Source organism: Sorex fumeus, unplaced genomic scaffold (assembly GCF_029834395.1).
Source record: "Sorex fumeus unplaced genomic scaffold, SorFum_2.1 ptg000009l, whole genome shotgun sequence".
NCBI lineage: Eukaryota > Metazoa > Chordata > Mammalia > Eulipotyphla > Soricidae > Sorex > Sorex fumeus.
This window is the reverse complement of record NW_026606066.1, coordinates 19,317,300-19,341,089: the sequence shown is the minus strand read 5'-3', so window position 1 is coordinate 19,341,089 and position 23,790 is coordinate 19,317,300. Positions and strand designations below refer to the sequence as shown.

Here is a 23,790-nt window from a genome sequence, read left to right as displayed (position 1 = left end):
TTTTCATATCATTCTCAACTCTTTCTGAATCTACTTCCATTATTTAGCACCATGCCTAACAATTAACAAATCTGAAGAGTTTACTGTATATTTTTCAAAATAGTATTTTGATTTGTTGCTGATCTGCCTCTTTAAAACTTTGAGTATCAGATTAGTATTAGTCATGCTAATAAATTTTCTACACATTACCTTTTCTTTTGTTGTCTCAATCAGCTAGCATTATGCTCCAATTCATCCTCTTGTGGAAGAAATATAAATTTGAAATACTCTGTTCTTTTCTAATTGTCCTGGATGTCCTAATGATTGTTCTCAGACAGAATGAAATCATGATTATTCCCAGATAGAATGGATTCAAGATCAGATGTCCGATATTAGAGGCTGATGAAACTGTATTTCTTCTCAGTTAACTGTATATCAGACAATTGATGAAGGGGAATATCAAGGTGGCAAGAAACAAAAATTGCATCAGATCAAAAAAGGCTGGGGTCAAAGAGCTAGTAAGGGATTAAGGGGCATGCATGTGAAAGAATGGGCTCAAGCTCCAGCAACACATGTTGCCCAAGTAATGTGCTCTGGTAGTCCCCACCACTATGGTATTGGGCCTGAGCAACACTTCATCCTCATTCTTTAGCACTTATCAATTTGCTTTGTTGGTGGAGAATAGCAAAGTAGCTCCTTAGTCCCCTAGGCACTGCTTGGCAAACTCCCCTTCACCAATAAAATAATCAAAAGGGCTGTTCCTTCTAGTGCAGTTGGGTTCTTCTTCCTAATTCTGCAACCAGTCAGAAAGAGGTGGTTACTTGACTCTGCTGGACTCACTGAGTTGTCCTCACATGACTAATTTCACTGGCCCGTGGAAATCCTTAGAAATGAAAAGTTACTTCTGAGATAGGAGAATAGCCAGTGTAAATATAAGTGGAATATAAGTACCCTAGAAGGGGAAGGAATCAGGAAGCCTTGCCCCTCAGGGAATACTATTCCCTGGTGCATTCACTGTGAAGCCTAATAATTACAACATTCTGTTATTATGTTAAGCAAACATCTTTGTTTGCACAAGGACTAGTGACGTGACGGTTGTACACTGTCTTTTAACATGTCAACATCATACCCCCTTCCATTTCTGATCAATTCCTGTCTTTGATCGTATCTCAATTACTATACATATATAATACAGGAAATCTTAACATTTTTTCCAAAACATGTGTGTTAATCTCAAAAGGCGAGAACAATGTGGCCCACGACCTATTGCAGCCTAACATCAATTGGAACCAAGAAATTCAGACAGAGTGACCTATGGATGACTTTCTGCTTCACTGAAATACATTTTCTTTCCTTTCTTTAAAAAAAATAATAAATTAAAAGTATATGACAAAATCCAACATCTACTGATGATAAAATTTCTTGGCATCATTCTTATTATTTTTTATTTTTTACTGAATCACAGTGAGATACACAGTTACAGGGTTGTTCATATTGGGTTTCAGTTATGTAATGTTCCAACAAGCATTCCTTAATCAGTGTACATTTCCCACTCGGAAAACTGGGGACAATGGTGGTGTAATACATTTCCTTTCCTTTTTTTAAAAAACATTTTTATTAAATCACTGTGAGATTACAAAGCTGTTCATGATTTGATTTCAATCATACAGTATTCCAATACCAAGGTGTAATACATTTTCATAGTAAAATCTATACCCATATATACTATGACAGCTTATATTGCTATGGCAATCCCAGAAAGTGACCAAAAATAGTTAGAATATGATTGGCACTGACTTCTGAATAGTTTTGACTCCAAAATATCGCTCTTCTTGGAAATGTCATGAATATTTTACTCCTTATTAAATTTACTCTATTTTATACCTGCAATACCAGAATTTTGCCTAGAAATCTCTAAAGTATGCCCACACTGATCCTTTGAATACACCTGCTGCTTATTTTTAAGTGTGTTCTATTCTCAAATAAATCTTTTACTATATTTTATTTCTGTGATTTGTGCTTGAAATTTTTTCCTGTATCAAATGGTCCTTGGATCCGGGCCTAAAAGCTTTAGCCAGCACCACACTTCTGAAGAAGACCATATTTTTACACTTTAAGAAGGTAAGAAGGGGTTTAGAGTCCAAAGCCCCAGGGATCCAGCTCTCAAGCTCAGAGGACAGTAGGAAAAGTTATCCCTGGGGCTTCCTGTCTTGTTTTCACCCTTTTCATTTCCACAATCAAGAAGTGGAAGTAAACACCATGGCTGCAAAAACCTGTTCCCTCATTTTATCTGAAAAGCCTTTTGTTTGTTTTTGTGCCACACCCAGTAATACTCAAGACCCTGGGATCACTCTTGGAGAGCTCAGAGATTATATGGGGATCAAATCCGGGTCCCCTTATTATCTCTGACAGCCCCCATGGGATCTGCCCTTTGAAAAGTCTTAAATGCAGACATTTTTATTTTTCCTTCTGGTGAAAGTGTTTTGATTCTCTTTAAGAAACATGACCCCAGCAGCAGGCTGCAATAGATAACAGGCATACTGCAATAGAACACACACACACACGCACGCACGCACGCGCGCACACACACACACACACACGCACACACACGCACACACACGCACACACGCACACAAGCACAGGCGGTTCAAAACATTTCTTTTCCACAGTGGCTGCGACCCAGTTCTGAAACTCAAGAACCCCAGTGGACTCTGGAGTATCCCAAGGAGCAGGCCTGAGTCTGGGTTGAGCAGCTCCTCCCCACCTCTCCCTCGCCACTCTCGACAGCCTCCCTCCACCTTCGAAAGAAAATGCTTTCTTTGCCTGGAAGACTCGACAACCAGATCGATCTACTATACCAAGAAGAAGAAGAAGAAGAAAAAATCTCCGCCTAGAGATGGCACTTGAGCGGCACCGCCGCAATCTCCTGGGGGAAAGCCCGGGAGGCAAGAACCGATGATTCTCAGTCTCAAATCCTCTGAGCCTGGGTCTCAGGAGGCCAAGCCTTTGCCAGAGGTCTCCACCTCCCCTGCTCAGCGTTCTGTACCCGCTCCCCACCAAGCCACACTAGTGGCTTCTCGGAAATTGTTGGCAATTGGATTCTGCTCAGCCAGGAAGCGAGGAAGGGGTGATGGGGCCGGGAGGAGATGAGAAAAGGGCTCTTGGAGACACATACACATCCGACCCGAGGGCATTGTCCCAACAAGCTGGTGGTCGGGACCCCTTCCTTCGCCTGCTCCAAGCGCTCGGTGGAAGCCCGCCGCCCCGCCACCTCGGGGCCCCTGGAGGGAGGAAGGTGGGAGGGTGGGGACCCGGCGTGGAGGGCGGGGTGCAGGGAGTACCCGGGGCTCCGCAGCGCCGGAGGGCGGAGCTCAGCATCCCTGGGCGCGCCCCGGGAGGAGGGGCGCAGGCTCGGTGCAGGCCGACTCCCAGGCTCGCGTGCCCAGCGTCTGCTTTCCCCAACCGCGCCGGCTGCGCTGCCTGGGACCAAGCTCGCTGGGGTCGCGCGCGGCTGGGAGTGGCCGGCGGCCGTGGAGCAACAGGAGCTCAAAGCAAAGAGAGAGAAAGCAGCGGCAGAGTGAGAACGCCGGGGGAGAGAGAAGCCGGGAGAGAGGAAGGGGTCCCCGAAGCCCGCGCCCGTCCCCCGGGGCCAGAGTGTGCGGGTGCGCGGGGTGGGCATGAACGGCGGGCTAGGCTGCAAGTAAGTGCCTTTTCTCTTTTGCTGCTGGGCGGCGGCCACACCAAAAGCCACCAGCGCGTCTCGAGCGCGCCCCGTCCGCGCCACACCCACCTGGGCTTTCACACCTCCAGCATTTGCCTCACCCTGGTGTTCACGCCACTTTTGCAGAATATGGGGGGGAGGGGAATTCGGAGCAGGCTTATCTCGGTAATTGGTGCCAGAGAAGCTGGACAACCAACTATTTCTATTGCAGGCCGGTCCTGGGAGGGCTGGGAAGGTGTGAGTTGGTTTGCTGCCAAGGTTGAGAAAATGTGCCTGGGGAGGCTGCTATATCTGACGGTTGAGTGTCGATTCTTTCTGGCTAAACGGGCAGAGGTGTTGGAGGAGTTCTGGTCATTTTGTTGACTAGCAAAAAGCGCGTGGTGTGTTTGGCAGCGCTAAAGCCGAGGGTGTGCCCAGCAGACCTGAGACTGCTGGTGGGCACCGCGAAGAGGCGCCGCGCCCCAAGGAGCACACGGCACAAACAATTAAGGCTGCGGAGCAGCATTTCTCTAGAAAGCTTTATTATTTGTTTATTATTTTTTTTAATGAGTAAAAATGTTAGGGTGAAATAGGTTCAGATTCAAAATCATGTCAACTTTTGATCGACTTCAGCCGAAGCTCGTTTAGTCTTGGAAAAGCTATTTTCATTACCTGTAGATTTAAAGATTTAAAGAGAAACACAGGGTTACTGCTAGACACTTGGGTGTCAACTTTTGTGACTATAATAAACATTAATCATTTTGCTAATTTGTTTTGCTGTTTGTGTTTTTAAAGTTGCTGCATTAATAGCAATTTATATATCCTCAGAAGCTAAGAGCAAATTTTATATGAGTAAAGCTTAAGGGAATTTTTTAAAGTTCTCTGCAGTAAAGATGAAATCAACATAAGCATGCATTTTTGTCTCTCATTGATGCTGGTTGATGTTTTGTTCTTAACAAAAACATGGTCTTTTCTATTCCCCCTCCTCTGTGGATAGGACAATTCCTTCCTTCCATTCTTCTTTCCTTCCTTCCTTCCTTCCTTCCTTCCTTCCTTCCTTCCTTTCTCCTTCCCTTCTTCATTTTTTGAATTAAAAATGTTTTACAAGTTTTGCTTTAATATCAATAAGATATGCACACACATATATATATAAAATCTGCAATTCAAATCTATTATTTAATTGCCATGTTATGACAAGTTTTTACATTCCTTTCCCAATACTCTTAAATTTTAAAGTATAATTCACTTATAAACTATGGGAAGTAGAATTTTAAAAATCTATTTGTTTGAAAGTCACTTTTAATTTTTATCTGTGTAAGTAATTTTGGTTGCTAGAATAACTTATTTATGGCAAAATGCTAGACAAAGTATGATCTTTGCTATCATGGAAGAGTTTTCCTCTAAACCACTGCTAATTATTTTGCTTAAGATAGTTTCTGATCGTTAAGATTGTACACATTTGAAATGCCTCTTTTGGATGATTCCTTCAGAAATGTACCACTGTATCCTGAGCTGGCTCTATATTTTTCAGAAGCAGGTATACCATATTGTAGGATTCCTACGTTGCAGGCAGTGCTCACAGGGTACCTGATACTTCTGCAAAGGAAACATGAGTCAGGCCAGGCTTTCTGCCAAAAACATCCCTGTGTGCCTCTGGTGTCTTCCAGTGCTCACAGAGAATCATGGGAGCCCTCCTATATTTTTTGCTACCTGTTGCTGATGAGTTTTGCCAGCAAAGAAAAGAAGTTTAGATGTGCAATTAGTGTTGTCCTATTTAACGTACTATGACCAACACACTTTCTCTGGCAGGGTGGGGTGCAGGGGCACAGAATCTTGTGTTGCACATGAATGGTAAGTTATATTTACTTAATTTCTTCTCCTGGTATATATATGAAAGAGCGTGAAACTAAAAAGATTTATGTGGATATTTTTCTAAGACAAGGCATGCCCCTGTAAAGTAGTTTAAAGGTCTGTGACTATAAATAGATCATACTAAATGTCACAATGGTGATATGATGATTTCCCCCCCCCCAAAAAAACTCTATCTCAGAATTCTTTGCCCGATCTTTGTCATTTAAATTAATTTCATGCATCCCTTCTCACCTTGTTTCCTGAGAATGACTGCCCCCCTACCCCTATCCTACCAATTGGCTCCTAATTTACCTGATTTTTACCTGTACCCTCCTTAGAATATCCAGAGGCCCTGTTTTAGAATATACATATGGTCCCCTGTGGGAAAATGCGGTGTAAACTGATGTTTCTGCCATCCACCCAGTATTGATTGTGCTTTTCCTCTGGATAGCATTTCATCTCTCTCCAGTTCCTATTTAGGCCTATGAGGGTTTTGTTGTTGCTGTTGTTGTTTTAAATTTTAATTTTTATTGAGTCACCATGAGACACAGTTACAAAGGTGTTCATGATTGAGTTTCAGTCATACAGTGTTTTATCACCCAGCCCTTTCACCAGTGTACATTTTCTACCACCAGTGTCCCCAGTTTCCTTCCTGCCCCACCCCTCCAGTCTGCCTCTGTGACAGGCATTTTTTCTTCACTTATTTCCTCTCTCTCTCTTCCTCCATTCCTCTCTCTCCCTCCCTCCTTTTCCTTCCTTCCCTCATCCTCTCCCTCCCTCTTTCCATTTTTTTTTTACATTGAGGCAGTATTTTCGTCAGTATTGTGGTTTGAAATACTGTTACCTAAAGGGCATCATGCATATATCATTTTACCTCCTTTCAGCACTCAGGTCTGTCTTGTTCAGAGTGATTTCCAATTATCAGTGTCATAGTGGTCCCTTCTCTGTTCTAAGTGCACTCCCTTCATCCCCACTTATATTAAGCTTCTTTCCATGGATAGGGCTATAGTTCTTTTACTCAAATGTATCAGTGTTTGGTTGCATTTATCAGATATATGTCTTCTGTGCCTAAGAACATTTATTGTCTCATAATGACATAGGGAGAAAAATAAGACCCACATAAGTGCAGCATCAACAATCCGTTTATCATAATGCCATTCTGATCTTGATCCTTTCTTACCATCTCACTGCACCACATCATCCCCTCATTTATAAGCCTCAGACCCTCAGGGTCTTTTGGTGCTGGCAGTTATTTCACTTCATTTTGCATTTTCACATGCTGCTCGCAGTGCAGTGTTTGAAAGGTTGCTTGCTTATGCTCAAAGTTCTTTTTCAAAGAGACATCATTCTTGATCAATTGTTTAAACATAGAGTATTACCTATTAACCTCTATCTTGGTACCTCATATGTTGTCTTCAGATTAACTGCTAGTTCAGGTAGGTATTAGTGAATTTGCATGTAGAATGGCCTAAGTGGACAGTCATCAACTTTAATGTTGACTCAGCCTGGCAAGAAGTCGTAAGTGGGCTACTAGCTATCTATGAAAATACTAAAGTAGAAAGACAGGATATTTTTAATTAGTGGAGATCTAATGATTTTTAACTTTATACAGCATGATTACTAGTATTTGTTCATTAGATTATCACCACAGCGTCTAGTTAACATCTATTACCAATATATGATTTCTATTACAATAAGAAAATGTCAGCCCAGGAAATAGATGTATTCTCTGATTCAGCTTGGTTTTTTTTTTATATATTTGTTGAGCCTCTGGTTTATTTATAATCCTGGTTTTATGATTTTGATGAAATAAACTGAAATACACATTTAGTAGTGCAGGCAATGCTATGTTCAAAAGGAAATGCACAATAATGCATTCTTATGGCTGAGAAAGCTCCATGGGCTGAGCACATTCTTTGCTTATGTACATGGCAGGTCCAAGTTCTATTTCCTGCACCAAATTGTCCCCAGAGTATAGAACTGAGAGTATCCCCCAGCACCACTCTGCATGGCCACCAAAAAAAAAAAAAAAAGAAAGAAAAAAAAGTGCATTCTTAGAAAGGTCACCAGAGCTAAATTATGAAACACATTTTAGAATTAGAAGGCTGCAGACATAGTTTAATTGACTAAATGCACGCTTTGCCTATTAGGGGTCCAGATTCAGTCTCTGGCACTGCATGCTCCCCTAAATACGCCAGGTATGACACCTCAGCACTGAGTAGGGAGTAGCCCCTGAACATTGCTGACTATGATCCTCAAACAAAAAATACAAACCCAAAAAACCCCAAACCTCTCCACAAAAATTAGAGTGCATAGGCTAGTCCAACTTTAGTAGGAGTGACTTTGTGTAGGTTGGGGAGTGGAGGCAGTGAAGGGGAATGATGGATCACACAGCACAGCTCAGCGGCTATTCCTGGCTCTGTGCTTGGAGACCTTAAGCATGCCAGAACTTCAACTGTGGTCAGCAGTGTTCAAGGCAAGTGGCTTGACTTATACTACCTCTCTGGCCCTTAGTAAGTCTGACTCTTAATAAAAAATGGTAATCTTAATGTTCAAATTTGTATATTTTACCAAGAAGTTGAGAGTCACTCAGTAATGGCTAAGTTCACAATATTGTTTTATAATAACTATGAGCTTACTGAATTGTCTTACAAAAAGTGGTCAAAGGAGGCTGAAGTCATAGATCAGGTGCTGTTATTCAAATTAGTGTTTATTTCAAATTTAATGGGCAATTATTTTTCAGACCCTAACTGTGAACTGTGGAAGGCTCAGAAAGAACCTGACTAATTCATGATCTATTGTTATTTTGGGATCAGGGTCGGATGGACTCAAATTTCTTATTTGTTAATGATGATGTCATATTAATACTAGAATTGTTATGCACACATATATATATAGACTTCATGCAGCAATAGTTCCTCTTCTTTAAAACTACACTTAAAGACAGCAAAAATTAGTAACTTCACTATTAACATTTGATGGAAATTTAGCTTTCAGTTTTGGAAGCAGCTTCAATGAATAGTTTTTGTTGACTCATATTTTTTCACTAATAAGAATTGGCAATCTGTTTCTCAAACTGTTTTATGAATTATTACATGGGATTCTGGTACATTTGCTACTAAGGTGACTGAATGGGTTGGTTACTATGTGGTAGAGTATAATTTATGCAATAATTATACATCATTCTATTTTAACTTATTTTTCACAAATATTTTACAGCTTTTTTCTTTAGGTGGTGTCAGAATATCACTTAAGATGGCAACATAATAAAATGGATAGTGTAAGTTTGTATAAAATAGTTTTGCATGAGGATTTATGGGTGAGCACTCATAGAATATGGATAGACTACCTGTTAGAATATGAGAGACCATTTTTGGTGTCCTGCCATCTTGCAAAATGAAATTTATTCATTGAATGTTTAACTTAACTCTTCCTCTCTGCTTATTGGAAGGAAATGACCATAGGCAATATGGTAAGCCATCAGCTCTTGGCAGCAAAAAGGGGAATGAAGTTAGGAAGGTGGTGAGGAAAGATGCCAGATCAGGAAGAGGCAGAAAGAGGGAAAGCCTTAAACCATACTAGTAAATGTAATCTGCCACAGACAGGAGCTGAAAATCTATATAGACTGGAACTATTTTATATCTTTTTAATTCTTCTGAGAGAAGAGTTATTTACTGCTTAAATCAGGGGTACCCAAAATTATTATGCCCACCATCTTTATTTGCATCTGAGGCTACTACTCATCACCTCTGGATCATTCTGGCATCCCCAGAAGGGCATTATTGCTCACTTGGGGAATGACTGTTTTAAAATAACCACTGTATTTTAAATAAAAATATAATATTATAGATTCTTACTAAAAGATATTTTTGGATTTTTAAAGTTATAAAACAGGGATCAAAAACATCATAAACCATTGTTAAAATGTCTCTACTTTGTTTTATTATGATTTCCTTTTGTTTAGTCATGTGTTTGAGAGATTGCCATTATTGATCATGACTTTCTTTGAAATGTTTCCTTGGATTTTTCATAATGCTCTCTGAATCATTTATCAAAAATACAGTAATACTTTAATTGCATCTGTGATTGCTTGCTTAGAAATTTAGGAGTGAGTACATTTACTAGATAGCATTCTTACAAGTGGACATTTCCTATCTGCAATGAATGCATCTTATTCCTCTTTGCTCTCTTATACCACATTTCCTAAATATATCTATCTATCTTCCTCTATATATCCACATACATACATATATATGGTATATATACACATATGTGAATATATATCCATATTTATGTTTAGTGACGGTAATGCAAATTTTTTTCAACTATCAAATCAAACTATTAGTACAATAATTGGAAAATTGAACCTCTTAAAAATTACTAAACTTAGGTAGATTAACTGAGACATTTCTACATAGTTTTTTTTTCTTTGCTTTTTGGGTCATACCCGGCGATGCACAGGGGTTATCCTGGCTTGTGCACTTAGGAATTACTCCTGACGGTACTCGGGGAACCATATGGGATGCTGGGAATTGAACCCAGATCGGCTGCATGCAAGGCAAATGCCCTGTACACTGTGCATAGATTTTTAAAAAATGTATTATTTTTATTTTATGAAAGCACACTTATTTACAAAGTTATCATAGTTGAGTGTTAGGCACCAATTCCACCATCAGTGTCAACACCCCTCCACCAGTGTCCCCAGATTTCTGCCTACCCACTCTCCACAGCCTGCAACTTTGATTTTTAAATTTGATTGTTGAAGTTTGGATCTAATGTTTTGTTGACTCTGTGGTTTATATATTTAGCTATATCTTTCCACTATAGAACCTCCATACAAATTTTAAATGAAATCAAATAAGATCCAGATGAAATCTATGTGTTCTATGCATAACTAGATTCCTTATGTCATCTGGTATTTTTTGAAAAATAGGGGTGACTTGCTGGATGTAGTATCTGTAAACTTTCACAAATAATCATAAGCTATATGCCTTGTAAGATTAAGTCATTTTTTAAAAAAATATTATTTCCTTGGAGGCCTGTAATTTAGATTTTTAAAAAAGAAGTAAATGTAGACATTAAAATCTGTACAGAAAGCAAAGCCACGAAAGTAAAAGTTAAATGATAATGAAATAGCTTCTAATATATTGATTTAAATTCCACTAAATGATTATTCTTTCTAATCAAATGGCTGGTACATGAGATTTTTATAATTTTGTAAATTTTAAGGGTAACTTATGAACAATATGTACATTTAAATAAGATAAATAGAATATCTTCTTGTTTACTTTCTCTGGTGATGGTATTAAAAACAAAACAAAACAAAAAATTTCTTTAAAATATTTTGGAACCAAGCTATATTGAATATATAATTCCTCATCACCTCTCGCCCCTGAACACTATACATTTTCTTGTTGCCTGGGCACACAAGGATCATGGTGATTCTGAGAGAGGGAAAGGAAATGACATCTCAGGGGTCAGCTGGAAACAAGATTCCAGAATCCCCTGAGATCATCTGAAAGAATTTCAGAAAAGAAATTTTGGAATGGCTATGCAAAGAAGATCTTTTGAAAATGGATATGACATTACCTCAATATATAGCAATCATCATAACATATTCATGTTCAAAGAACAGAGGAACTGGTTTGTGTTTCCATTAGGGGAATGGAAAATGACTTTTCTAAATGTGTCTCTTTCTCAACAAGTTGTCTTGGTCAACACTTTAACTCCTAAGGTACAATTTCATTATTTATAGAGGTGGTAGTGTCTACTTCTAGAGGTTCGTGTACAAATTAGGTTTAATATAGATACTCAGAACATTGACTTTAGTGTATCCCACGTACTAAAGGTTTTTGATAAAGTTGACTAGACATTCTAAAATGTAATCTTAACATAATCACAGTGCACATTCTGATTATGTTTTGACTATATAAATGGTATAGCATCTAAAATAATTGTTACTTTTAATTCCACTCAGATGGGATTGAATAATGTAGCTTCTTCTTTACTATATTTAAATTTTATTTGTATAAAGTTGTTCACAGTAAATCTTTACATTTAACATTCAAGCACCAATCCCACCATCATATTTCAAATATTTTCACCCCAAATCCCAAAATGTACCTCCCGAAGCAGAACTGAAACTGTTAATTTAGAATTGCTTGAGCGATAGCACAGCAATAGGGCATTTGCTTTGCATGTGGCTGACCTGGTCAGCACAGGTTCGATTCCTCTGCCCCTCTTGGAGAGTCTGGCAAGCTACTGAGAGTATCTCCCCCTCACGGTAAAGCCTGGCAAGCTACCCATGATGTATTTGATATGCCAAACACAGTAACAAGAAGTCTCACAATGGAGACGTTACTGGTGCCCACTCGAGCAAATCTATGAACAAAGAGAGGACATTGCTACAGTGCAGTGTTATGAATAATTCACTAAAAATGGTCCAAGAAAGTTTTCTTAGAGGAAAGTTTTTGGAGATTGTTATATTTTATCTTGGAGCCAGTAAGCCATTGTATAAGAGATTATTAACATGTTTTTTAAAGTCAATCAAATGTTATGGGCTACTTTTGGTACAACAGTGGTATAGAGTATGTGAGTTTGTTCTAGGAATTCTAAAATTTAGAATAAAATTGTAGTGCAGATTCACTCATGGATGACGCCTATGATGCTCTCTTCTGGGAGTTTTATTTTGGAGTCTCTGGATCATGGCTTTTGATAAGATTATATGGCGCCAGGGGCAGTTTTGTGGACGTGACAACCAAGCTACTTGTAAACTTGGGAGATGGGTGGTAGGTGGATAGGCCCATTCCCGCTCCAAACGAGCTTGGAGATTTCAGTCACGAGTCCCACATACTTGGATTTTTCTGCAGGTTCACTCAGGGGTAAGTCTCATCCAAGCCTGTGGAGAGTGGCCGTGAGCATGGCAGCTACTTTGTTCTGGAGGTTTTCGGCTTCTGGAGCTTTGTTGGAGCTAGGAGGGAAAGTCAATCTGCCCCGCATTGAGTTGCATCAGTGAAGACAGACTGACACAGGGTCAGAAAGTCGCTTTTTTACTATTATTAAAGATACAGTTATACGTCTTTTTAATTCAAAACCATCTATTTGAAATAAAATATTCAATTAGCTTATTAAAATATTTTCAATGAAGCATATCTTAAAAAATTCATTTGTAGGAAAACATGGAAAGAATTAAAAATCAGAAATTTGTTAACTACTCCATTTTTTTTAATATTTCGCACCTGATCTTTCCAAATTCTACATGAATGGAGAGTAGGTCTGTGGATATACTCACTTATAACAGCTATTCTTCCTTTTCATAGGAAAATTTTAAAAAGAGAGTATTATGAAAATTCTCCATTACATATAAAATCAGATTTTTTTCTGTGATCAGAAGTTGAATGTTAAATTTTTCATAGGCAGATATGATCTATCTATCCTGTATGTCCATTCACTTCTTTCATTGATGATAAGTTATCAAAAAAATTCTGTAGAGAAAATATTCAAATTAAGTATAATAAATGAAGCATTTTACTTTATTGTTTACTTTAGCAATTCATAAGCCTTCCTCACTTAAAAAAAAGGAAGTAAGAGGTGGACTGGGCAATATCATGAAAATAGAAAATGGATATATAATAGGAATGCTGTCATAAGGAAAAAGATATAGATAGGAAATTTTATATTTTGTTATGTACTGATAGTGACAGTAATTTAATAGCTTCATAGATAAGGGCTCTCTATATCTAATAGTACATACACTAATCACTTCACTTAATCACTTAATCCCCGTTATTCATTGATTTATTCGAGCGGGTGCCAGTAACGTCTCCATTCATCCCGGTTGCGTGCTAGCGTAGCCCAATGGTATCTGTTTGTTTTAGGAACATGTAGAGCCTCAAACCGATCATTTAGGGTCTTGACGAAGAAGTCTGACCATCTTATAGGTGGGCGTCCACGTGATCTTTTGATGTCTCGTGGAATCCAATCAGTAATGGCTCTAGTCCAGCGGTTGTCTGTAAACCTCATTACATGTCCAGCCCATCTGATTTTTGATGTCTTGGCAAATGAGACAGCGTCTCTGATTCTTGAGCGTTGACGAAGATCAGAACTCCGGATTCTATCTCTCATTTGAGTGAATCGTGATATTCCAAGCATAGTTCTTTCGATTCCTCTTTGAGAGACCCGAATAGTGTTCTCATCCTGTTTTCGTAGGGTCCAGGTCTCTGAGGCATATGTTAATGCAGGAAGAATAGTGGAATCAAAGAGATGTGCTCGTAGCTGGAGGTTCTTTGTCCTTTTAGTTATTTCTTCAATGCTCTTGAAGGCTCTGCACGTACTGCCGTATAAGTACCGCGCGCTAACCGATTGCGGGGCCGGAGCGATAGCACAGCGGTAGGGCGTTCGCCTTACAAGCGGCCAACATGGCCGACCCGAGTTCGATTCCTCCACCCCTCTCGGAGAGCCCGGCAAGCTACCGAGAGTATTCCATATGCCAGACACAGTAACAACAAAGTCTCCAATGGAGACGTTACTGGGCCCGCTCGAGCAAATCGACGATCAACGGGAGGGCTCTTGAAGGCATTCCAAGCCGCTCTCTTCCTCCTGCGCAACTCAGGTGCCAGGTCATTCATCATGTTGATTTCTCGACCTAAGTATATATAACTGTTGCATTCGGAGATGGTGGTTCCGTTGAGAGCGAATGGAGCGTCAGGAACAAGGCTGTTTCTCATAAACATTGTCTTCGTAAGATTCAGCTGTAGTCCGACCTTTCCACACTCACAGTCAAAGTCCGCAAGCATTTGTGCCGCTTGGCTGATGTTTGGTGTTATTAGAACGATGTCATCAGCAAAGCGGAGGTGGTGTAGTTGCCGACCATCTATCTTCACTCCCATGTTTTCCCATTCCAGCCATCGCATGATGTTCTCGAGGGTGGCACTGAAGAGTTTTGGTGAAATGGTATCACCCTGCCGAACCCCTCTCTTGATATGGATGATTACTTCTTTGTAGAATGGTGAGATCTTGGTAGTGAATCCGCAATAGAGCTCACGAAGGATCCTGATGTATTGAGTTTGTACGCCCTGATTGGCTAGGGCTTTCATGACCGCTTCCGTCTCAACAGAATCAAAGGCCTTCTTTAAATCAATGAACGTTAGACAGAGCGGCATCTTGAACTCCCGAGATACCTCAATGAGCTTGGTTATTGTGTGGATATGGTCAATGGTACTGAATCCTTTTCGGAATCCAGCTTTGCAAATGCTAATTTTACTTTTTTCTTTTTGTTCAATGCTGGAAATTGAACTGAGGGGCCAAATACAAGCAAGTCCAGTACTCTAATGCTATACAACACCCCAGGCCCTGAAAATAATCTGTTTAAATTCCTATAACTAGGCCCAAAGATGGTACAAACATTAAGGCACTTGCCTTGGCATCTGGCAAACCCCAGCACTTACTTTGGCCTCAAAGTACTACCAGTGGCCTCTGAGCACAGAGCCAAAAGTTAACTCTGAGCACCATCTAATGTGCCCCCCAACCAAAAAAAAATACACAACCATCTTCTGAATAAGAAAACAAAGGCTGGGCTTGAGAGATAATTCAGTAGACTTATCTGTGGACATGCTTTCTGTGTGGGAGGCCAGGGTTCATCCCTGGTATCCTTGAACCCCAAGCACAGGGAAATAACTTCTGACCATTGCTAGGCATGGACCAAAAGACACAAAAAGAAAGCTTGAAAGTCAAAAAGTTACTTAAGTTTAAAAGTTACTCAAGTTTCTTAAAGATTCAGAATGGTTATTAAGCTTGAATAACATACTTTCCTTTAAAAGGAAAAAAGGCATTTATCAGAAGAATAGGCTTACATATATACTATACACATAGTGGTTAACTTACTACATAGTATACACTTGAAGTTTATAGTTGCAATTAAACATACAAACTATACAATAATAATATAAAAGAACAAGGAAAAGAAAGATTGTCTAAATATTTAACTTAAATGCTAATTTTTCCTAAGTGCATTTGTGTTAAAAGTAAGATTTTGGTCAAGATAAATATATTATAGGAAATGTATCTATACTTTATATATTTTTGTGTTTTTTTTTATAGAGATTGAATGCTTTGCTGTTCTAAGGATATCATTGTACTAATCTGCCTTGATTTCTTGGCATAATGATGATTAGAATATGTTCTTTGTTTCATTATGTGGGTGTCAAACTGGAAAATAACCTTTTTTTGTTTGTTTCTGAGCCATACCTGGTTGTGCTCAGGGTATACTCTTGGTTCTACGCTGAGGGATCACTTGTGGCTGGACTCTGGGGACCATATTGGTGCAGAGGACTGTACCTTGTTCAGCTACATGCAAGGCAAAGAAATTGGACTTATAACGGTAGACAAGAATTGAAAGAAGAGGGATACTGCTCATGATATTTCTAAGTTTGTTTTAGTGATTGTGGATTGGCTACCTCTTTACTGGACTTCTTTTGTTTTTAAGGTAATAATGGTTTACTGGAATGTGCAGCAACAATCTTAGTACACTTTGGTGAGTGAGCATTACATGTTTACCACAAAACGTTGTCTCCAATTTTTGTTAAAAATTCTCTTTAAAGGCTGAAGAAATAGTGCAATGGGCAAAATCACTTGCCTTATACTCAGATGCACAGGGTCTCCCAAACCCTGCCAGGAGGGATTCTTGAGCACAGAGCAGGAGTAAGCCCTGAGTACTGCTAAGTGTGACCATTAGAATAAAAACAAAGAACAAACAAAAAACCTTTTTCATGGAAACATGTATTCTATGATTATAGGTGGAATGAGTTAGCCAGTACATAGTAACTTTCGCCTTTCAAGTTGTAAAATGTCTTAATAAAACATCCTTAAAGAATGTGCAGAAAGTTGATAAAGGACCATGCATGATAATCTCTCAGGGTCTGTATTGCAAACTATAAAGCCCAAAAGTAGAGAGAGATTATGGGGAATCATATCTGCTATGGAGACAGAGGGAGGGTGGGAAAGGGGGGTTGTACAGGGGATATTGGAGGTGGGGAATGTGCACTGGTGGAGGGATGGGTGTTTGATCATTGTGTGATTGTAACCCAAACATGAAAGCTTATAACTATCTCACGGTGATTCAATAAAATTAATAGTAATAAAAAATCCTTAAAGGAAGATCATTCCTGCTAATTTTCTGTCATACTTTTGAGTTCACAATTCTTAATGGCAATATTTTCTCTTTTTTGCATAAAATAAGGAAAATATTTTAAAATATACTCAAATTGGGCTAGAGTGATGGCACAAGGGGTAGGGCATTTGCCTTGCATGCAGCCGACCCAGGTTTGATTCCTCCGCCCCTCTTGGAGAGCCCGGCAAGCTACCAAGAGTATCTCACTCACACAGCAAAGCCTGGCAATCTACCCATGACGTATTCGATATGCCAAAAACAGTAACAACAAGTCTCACAATTTCTTGTGAGATGTTACTGGTGCCCGCTTGATCAATGAAGAACGGGAGGACAGTGCTACAGTGTTATACTCAAGTTAATGCACTGAAATGCCTTAAATCCTTTGTGCAAGTGAGGGTAAGTTGTTGGAGGTACTTCAGAGGTATAATGGCAGTCAGAAAGTTAAAAAAAGAAAGATTAGAGCTAAATTTTCAACTGACCTGTATTGGGTTGGCGATCAATCATTAGGACCTATTTGGTTGGTCTCCAAAATGTGTAGGTCAGGTATTGGCATCTGAGTTGGCATCAGGCTATTCATGTTTGTAGAGAGGCAGGACCTGGATTCATTCCTGCAATGTGAAAGGGATGTTGAGTCGCTCCAGGTCACCTATTGGAGCTTCAGCATTACTATTCTCATCATTTATGTTTCCTGAAACTTAATGCTCCAGAGGGCCCAGTAATGTCTCCATTGGAGACTTTGTTGTTACTGTGTTTGTAACATATTGAATACCTCACGGGGAGCTTGCCAGGCATTGCTGTGCAGGCGAGATACTCTCGGTAGCTTGCCGGTCTCTCCGAGAGGGGCGGAGGAATCGAACTCGGGTTGGCCATGTTGGCTGCATGCAAGGCAAACGCCCTACCGCTGTGCTATAACTTTCTTTCTTCTTTCTTTATTCACACAGCAAGTATTTATTGGGTACGTAATTCACCTACTTGGACAATATTTGGTACATTGTAGATACAACACTAAATACAAATGTCTGAATGCCTTTGAAGAAAAGTCTGTTGAGCTCTTTCCATTTTTATGATGGGTTTGTTTTGTTGTTTAGGATTTTTTGTTCATTTGTTATGATGGTTATTGTTGAGTCTTGTGAATGGCTTTATATTTCTTAGGTATTAGCCCTTTGTAAGTTATATGGTGTGTGAATTTTTTTCACATTTTCTTTTTTGTAATTTATTTTTTTTCCATTTCTTATAATTTTATTTATTGAATCACCGTGAGAGCACTTACAAAGCTTTTGGGCTTAGGTATCCGTCATACAATGAGACACCCATACCTTCACCAGTGCCCATTCTCCACCACCAAAAAACCCAGTATACCCCCATCCCACATCCTTCCCCTACCTGTGGAGCAGATGCTTTGCACATTACTCTTTCTACTTTGATTATTCAATATTTTGACACCAGATCCACCATTATTATTTGGGATTTTACCCCAACACTCAGATCTGCTGAAAATGCAACAGTAGACAAATTGTTTTCTATTGCTGGTTATGAATAACATATGATGTCTCATGGCTGCAGTAGTGGCTGCACAATTTTGAAATTCCAAAATTTTAACATTAAATCTGGAGGTATTTCTGCCAAAACCTGCTGGGTTCTGAGATTTGTTCCTGAGTCTCTGGGATCATGGCTGTTAAGCATCTTGATCAGGAGCTAGAAACACCATTCATGGGTGGCGACTCGGGGTCTTGTTGGGACAGGGAGGAAACGGCCAGCTCCACCCCCATCCTGTGAGGCCCCACATGACTCATCTCTGAAGGCCAAAACCTGACTGTCCAGTTGCCTCTGGAGGATGGCAGCCACTGAGCCAACTAGGGGGAGCAGGTGGAGGGACAATACCCTTTCCCCCCTGGGGTGGCCCCATGACAGTAACCTACTTTGGGGTCCAGATGCCTTTCTGCCAAAAGCCACTGGGTTTCAAGATTTGTTTCTGTGTCTCTTGGATCATGGCCATTAAGCAGCTTGATCAGGAGCCAGAGAGGTCATTTGTGAGTGGCAACTTGAGGTCTTGTTGGGGTGGGGAGGAAAGGGCTGGCACCACCCCCATCCCATGAGGCCCCAAATGTCTCGTCACTGTGGGCCCAAACCTGACTGTCCAATGGTCTCTGGTGGATGGCAGCCACTGAGCCGCCTATTGGGAGCAGACGGAGGGACAGCACCCTTTCCCCTCTGGGTGGCCCAGCGACAGTAACCTGCTGTGGGTCCGGACACATTTCTGCCAAAAACCACTGGGTTCCGAGATTTGTTTCTGAGTCTCTGGGATCATGGCCATTAAGCAGCTTGATCAGGAGCCAGAGAGGTCATTCTCGGGCAGCAACTCGAGGTCTTCTAGGGATGGGGAGGCAAGGCACGGCTCCACACCCATCCTGTTAGGTCCCACGTATCTCATCACTGCGGGCCCAGAGCTGATTGTCCAGTGGCCTCTGGAGGATGGCGGCCACCCAGGCCGCCAGGGGGAACAGGCCAAGGCACAAAGCCTATTCCCACCTGGGTTGGCCCAGCGCTGGTAACCTACTTCAGGGACCGGACATATTTCTGCCAAAAGTCATTGGGTTTAGAGATTTGTTTCTGAGTCTCTGGGATCATGGCCATTAAGAAACTTGATCAGGAGCCAGAGAGGCCATTCCTGGGCGGCGATTCGGGGTCTCGTAGGAGTGGGGAGGAAAGCGCTGGCTACACTCCCATCCCGTGAGGCCCCACATGTCTCGTCACAGTGGGCCCAAACCTGACTGTCCAGTGGCCTCTGGAAGATGGTGACCACCAGGCTGCCAGGGGGAACAGGCCAAGGCACCAAACCTATTCCCACCTGGGGTGGCTCTGCGCCAGTAACCTACTGCAGGGACTGGACGCATTTCTGCCAAAAGCTGTTGGGTTTCAAGATTAGTTTCTGAGTCTCTGGGATCCTGGCCGTTAAGCAGTTTGATCAGGAACCAGAGAGGCCAGGCCTCCAATTATATAGCTGAGCCCAAGGTGGTTTGTAGGTATGTCTCCCCCACATACCTAACTTTTGGCCATTTACTTTCTTGGTAAACCTTGCTCCAAGTCTTTGGGGTCTGGCCAAAAGCACAGCAGCAATTTTGGGGTATCTGGACGTCTGAAGGTGCCATAAGGCTGCTGATGCACTCGCCTCACAGGTAAATCTTTACCTGCTGGCGGCACCATATGCCCTTTTTTCACATTTTCTAAGATTTTTTTTCTTTAGAGATTCTTTTCAGCATAAAAACATTTTAGTGAGATTTAAACCCATTCATATATGCTTTATTTTTTCCTTGCCAATGGAATCTGATCACTGAAGATATTACTGATGCCAATATCATGAAACATTTGTCCTCTGTTTTCCTTATTTCCTTAATGTACTTGATTTGCATTCAGGTCTACCATATGAACTGTTAATCCATTTTTAGTTAACTTATGTGCATAGTATGATAGTAATCCAATTTCAACACTTGGCAGATCTTTTCTTAATTTGAAAAATAATGCAATTCTGTCTAAAGGTTTATACAGCTGAACCAATACTACCAAGGCTGGCAACAAAATACAATTTGGGAAGAGGTGAAGTATGTCCTTTTAAGAAACTTTTTTGTTCTGGACTTGCTTCTGGACATATAGTAAATGTTTGGGAAACCTTTCTAATTTCCATGCAAAGCTAACTTTTGTTTTTTTGAGATTTTTATGTAAATGTTTCATATTTTCTTTCCATCTGTGATGGATTATATTCTTGGAAGTCCTCATTACTGTCTGAGAAAAAATATACAGATGCTATAATTGGTTTTAACTTAGAATATTGCAAATGTTTAAACTTCGTTGAATTGTAAGTTTTTTTTGGGGGGTGTATTGTGGATCTTATATGATTTAAAAATATTTTGTCTGCTCTCTAATCTACTTTTCACTTTCTGATCATGAGCTCTGATGCACACACACTAAAAAATTTAATGTGGGTGCCAGACAGTACAGCTGGTAAGATCCTTGCTTTGCATGTAGCTTACCCAGATTCAGTCCCTGGTACCACATATGGTCCCTTGACCCCTGCCTGGAATGATCCTTCAATGTAAAGACAGGAAAAAGCCTTGCTGAGCACAATGGACATGGTCCAAAAACAAAACATCCCCTCAAGTAATTTGCGCTTGATGAAACCCAATTTATCAACTTTTTTTTTCTTTTTTTGGTAACATCTGAGATACCAAATTCAACATCTTAATAAATATTTTTCCCTTTTGTTTTCCTTTTATTGTTTGGTAATTTTGATTTTTTAGGTTTAGGTCAAAGATTCATTGGTAATTTTTTCAAATCTTCTAAACTTTGTAGAGTCTTAACTGCCTCCACTTCCCTTTACTCATTGCTTCCAGAGATCTGGTTTTCTACTCCAAATTTTTATTGCTCTCAACATTTACCTTCATTTTAAATTATCTTTATATAATTTCTTTTCTTGTATGCTGGACTTCTTGAATTGTTGAAAGAGTGTACAAGCAATTAAGGGGATTCCTGATGTGCAAAGAATTTTATCTATTCACATTCTCCAATTCTCTAGTAGGACTATTCATCCTTTTGAGTAATCCCATTGAATAACATTTGAGTTTAGTCTATTCCTGTAAAGTTTAGGAGTCTGATTCCATGCTTGCTGTTTATTAGGTTCAGAAACTCTCTATAGTTTGATCTCAGATATTAGATGATATGACTAATTTAAGCAAGAATTCAGTCTTGCTACAGTTTTCATTTCCTTCAAAGCAGCACAATATTTTACTTGGAGAATGCTTAAATGAATAAACAAATGAAAAGGAAAGACTGTCTTACTTCCTTAACAATCTAGTAAATCAAAGACTTTGACCTCTTAGACTCTATTAGTTTTTTATAAACAAATTAAAAAAATCTCCCCTTCCTTTAATATTTAATGAAGCCACGAATTTTTAAATCAATTTTGTTAGGAATATTTTTAGAAGAGTTTGCTATTGAGAACTGAAGTTTGAAGATTTAACTTTGTGCCATAAATATTTCTTGTTCCATTAGATAGTCCTTGTGGAGGCTAAGTCCCATAGGTAGTACCGTTTCCCCCTGGGTAGCTACCAACAGATGAAAACGGTGACTATTTATGGGAACTCAAGGTCACTGTGTATGGCTTGTATTGTCATAAAAATATGATATGACACATTTTGTTCATAAATAGTACAATGTGATATTTAGAACCATAATTAAATAAAACCTGAAATGTAAGTTAAACACTTTTGTTATTGAGTTAATATATAATCTTTTTCCCTAAACCCTTCCTTAATCTCAGAATTCAAGTTATCTTGTTGCAGAAATTGTCACCAAGAGCCACCAAAGAACCTTACTCAGAAAATTTGAAACTTGGTTTATTTCTTGGAGAACCCAGCAGAGCTTGTGATTCAAAGACTGGGTCCTGAACAAAGGCGAGGGTTGTGTTTTATAGAATATCTGGTGGAGGGCTGGGGCATTTGATGATAACTGGTAGGTGAGCAGAGAGACAGAAATTCCCTAGCATATTACTCTGAAAAGCAGGCTTTGGGTCACTTGAAGGACTTTCTGAGCATATTCTGTGGTCATGGAGCAAGTCAGATTACGTCAGAAATGTTCCAAGTGCGTGTTGTAGTCCAGGTGTAAGAATTTATCTTTGGCAGCTCTTATTTCCATGGCTCTTCATGATGGGAGAAGGCGAAACAGGGGCCTATTCACCTCACCATCCTGTTCAAACATTTTCTAGTATGTAAGTTCAAGGACGTGTATAAATTATTTTCTCTTTTCTTTCTACATACTTGGTAGTCTGTGGTCACTAACCAATTTCAAATCTTTGCCACAATTGTCAGCTTATGTTTGTCCACTATAAAATTCTGGAACTCGTCTCAAAATGGTACAAAATAAGAAATTATTCATTCATTTTACAAATAGTCATACCTTTCATTTTAAATGTTTCAAAGCAACAACTTCAGAAAGAGAATACTTTTCACTTTTATATGCGTTCATTATATTTCCAGGTTAAGGTCAGAACTACTAAATGCCTTGCCAAAATGATAGTCCTTAACTCTAAGAGAGAAAGACATGCAACACAGAAAGTCTTTTTTTACTGTAACATGTTTGTCTTCAAAGGCTTATTTTTGTTTTTGTTTTGCAGCCACATTTAGGGGTGTCAAGATTTATTCCTGGCTCTGCACTCAGGAATCACTGCTGACAGGCTTAGGGGACCATTTATGGTGCTGGGGAACCAACCCAGGTCAGCTGCAGGCAAGTCAAGTGCCTTATCTGCTGAACTGTTGCTCTGATTCCTGCAAAGGCTTGTTTTTAAGGTCATGTAATTTATTCCATAGTACTTTATCATTCCTACGTGAGTTTTTACTTAAGAGCTTCTTTAAAACTTTTTAAAAAATTTGAAGAATCATGGTTCACAAATCTATTGATAGTTGAGTTTTAGGCATATAGTATTCTAACACCAATCCCATCACCAGTGTTAACTTTCCTTCACCAGTGTTTCCATATTCCATCTCCCCGCACACTTGCCACCTTGACGGGCACATTATGAAGTTTTGTGGTTTCAGCTTTGATCTCATATTTTCAGTGTTGTTGGGCCTGTGCTTTGGATGTGTAGCTGTACCACTATACCATATCACCACTATAATCAAAGCTCTGACCCATGTTCCCTCACTAATTCCCTTTCTCATCTTCTTCCTTCCCCCATTGATTTCTTTCCTTTTCTTTCCTTCTCCTTATACTCTGAGGTCAAGTGTGATCTAGGCATCCCACCTTTACTGCATTACGTTTCCTCATTCAGTTCTTATACCATAGATAAGTGAAATCATCCGGTGCTTGTCTTTCTTTTTCTGTCTTACTTCACTCAACATGGTATCTTTTAGTTTCAACCAAGTTGCAGCAAATTGCATAATTTTATTCTTCATTGCATCTGCATAGTATTTTTTAGGATCATACATGGACACACACACACACACACACACACACATCTCTTTTTGGCAATATAAATTCTAAAAACATGTAACACCCCAGATCTTAAAAGTAAATTATCACTGTACTTGATAATGGCCACAAG

At 39.7% G+C, this 23,790-nt stretch overlaps 1 protein-coding gene across 4 annotated transcripts in view; it reads left to right on the top strand.

Annotated features, from left to right (window-relative positions):
- Window positions 1–3,405: 3,405 nt before the first annotated feature.
- Window positions 3,406–23,790, top strand: part of SCN9A (sodium voltage-gated channel alpha subunit 9) — a 181,522-nt gene continuing 161,137 nt past the window's right edge. For all 4 annotated transcript variants that reach the window (XM_056110248.1, XM_056110242.1, XM_056110247.1 and 1 more), the window contains exon 1: window positions 3,406–3,679. The gene's annotated coding sequence lies outside the window, so the exon portion shown is untranslated. The remainder of the gene's footprint in view (window positions 3,680–23,790) is intronic.